At 41.2% G+C, this 2,380-nt stretch overlaps 1 protein-coding gene across 1 annotated transcript in view; it reads left to right on the plus strand.

Moving 5' to 3' along the window:
• SMIM9 (small integral membrane protein 9) overlaps positions 1-2,380 on the plus strand; it is an 8,237-nt gene that overhangs the window by 5,080 nt on the left and 777 nt on the right. The window lies entirely within an intron of this gene.

Consider the following 2,380-nt stretch of genomic DNA (forward strand, 5'->3'; position numbering starts at 1 on the left):
CACCCCACAACAGTCCCCGGAGTGTGATGTTCCCCTTCCTGTGTCCATGAGTTCTCATTGTTCAATTCCCACCTATGAGTGACAACATGCGGTGTTTGGTTTTCTGTCCTTGCGATAGTTTACTGAGAATGATGGTTTCCAGTTTCATCCATGTCCCTACAAAAGACATGAACTCATCCTTTTTTATGGCTGCATAGTATTCCATGGTGTATATGTGCCACATTTTCTTAATCCAGTCTATCGTTGTTGGACATTTGGGTTGGTTCCAACTCTTTGCTATTGTGAATAGTGCCGCAATAAACATACGTGTGCATGTGTCTTTATAGCAGCATGATTTATAGTCCTTTGGGTATATACCCAGTAATGGGATGGCTGGGTCAAATGGTATTTCTAGTTCTAGATCCCTGAGGAATCGCCACACCGACTTCCACAATGGTTGAACTAGTTTACAGTCCCACCAACAGTGTCAAAGTGTTCCTATTTCTCCACATCCTCTCCAGCACCTGTTGTTTCCTGACTTTTTTTTTTTTTTTTTGAGATGAAGTCTCAGTCTGTCACCCAGGCTGGAGTGCAGTGGCACCATCTCAGCTCACTGCAACCTCTGCCTCCCAGGTTGAATTGATTCTCCTGCCTCAGCCTCCTGAGTAGCTGGGATTACAGGCACGCGTCACCACGCCCGGCTAATTTTTGTATTTTTTGTAGAGATGGGGTTTCACCATGTCGGTCAGGCTGGTCTCGAACTCCTGATCTCGTGATCCACCCGCCTCGGCCTCCCAAAGTGCTGGGATTACAGGCGTGAGTCACCGCACCCGGCCAAGTTAATAATTTTTTAAGTGTTGCAGAAATTAAAGAAGACTGGAGTCTGTGGTCATAAAGGACACATCAAGTCCCAGGAAAAATTGGGACTTGGTACTGGGCACATAGTAGACTCTCAGTAATACTTGTTGATTTTTAATTAAGACATTTCACAGTGAGGATTGCACACAGTGAGGATTGCAAACAGCCCCTCTGTGCCTCATTCTTCCTCCTCTATACTCACCTGTATATACCATTAGCTGCAGCTGTAATGAAGGCTTAAGCTAGCTGCTTATTACCTGAGGCACATGGAAGCTTGGCTAGTCTCCCAGCATTCCAGAAGCAGAGGTGGCAATCAGGAGGACTGACAGGCTCTAACAAGTCCACAAAGATATGTGTACAAGGAATTTTTAGTATGGTTTACAATAGTGAAGAAAACTTAAATGTCCATCAGTCTGGGGCTAGCTAAAGAAAGCATTGCACATCCATACAATGAGTACTAAGGATAATTACACAGAAACATATTCATGAAATATCATTGAGTGGAAAAAGCAGATTATAACAGAAGATATATAGTTTAGTCTAATTTCTTATTAAAAACTAATTGTATAGGGGGGAAGCCTCTAAGAACCTAACCAAAGTATTAGACATTGGTTATCTCCTTGTGGTAGTGAATAGGTTGTTTTATTATTATTGGTGGTGGTGTTAACTTTTTTTTCCTGTCTGATTGCACTTTCTGATCTTTCGCTTTTTTTGTTTTCTTTTTTTTTTTTTTTGAGACGGAGTCTCGCTCTGTCACCCAGGCTGGAGTGCAGTGGTGCGATCTCGGCTCACTGCAAGCTCCGCCTCCTGGGTTCATGCCATTCTCCTGCCTCAGCCTCCCGCGTAGCTGAGACTACAGGCGCCCACCACCACGCCTGGCTAATTTTTTATATTTTTAGTAGAGACGGGGTTTCACCGTGTTAGCCAGGATGGTCTTGATCTCCTGACCCCGTGATCCTACCGCCTCTGCCTTCCAAAGTGCTGGGATTACAGGCGTGAAGAAAATGCAGTTTTAAGGAACATAGGAGCAAGGCACATAACATACTCTTTAAAATTAACTTAAAATGTCTAGCTTTTCTTGTTCTAGTCATAACTATCACAGTTGACATTTGCATAAAGCATGGGACTTTTGTTTTAATCTTTCAGAAAACTCCAGTCTATACCCCTCCATATACTCCAAACTAGCTCTGATCATTTCAGGTTATATTATAAAAGAAATTAAGAGAAAATCATTAATAAACACAGATTTTAAAAATTAAATGTAAGCTTATTGGCATATAAAAGATCGTATTAACTAGCAATAAAGATAAAAGTAAGTAAATAACACAAAGGTAAAAATTAGTAGATTGTTTAATAGAATAGAATTTTCTTCTTGCTAAAGGAATGGTTTCTTGTTTCAGTTATGGTTGTAGGTATTTGTTGAGCTCTGTCATCCTTATGAAGAAACACCTTCTTTCTGCTTCACCAGTGCATGCTGTGATATGTAATTTACTGGTCAGAAAATATGCATTATGCTATCTTTGGTCAATCTGCAGCTGTTAAC

The sequence above is a fragment of the Hylobates moloch genome, unplaced genomic scaffold, assembly GCF_009828535.3.
Source record: "Hylobates moloch isolate HMO894 unplaced genomic scaffold, HMol_V3 SCAFFOLD_7, whole genome shotgun sequence".
NCBI classification, from domain to species: domain Eukaryota; kingdom Metazoa; phylum Chordata; class Mammalia; order Primates; family Hylobatidae; genus Hylobates; species Hylobates moloch.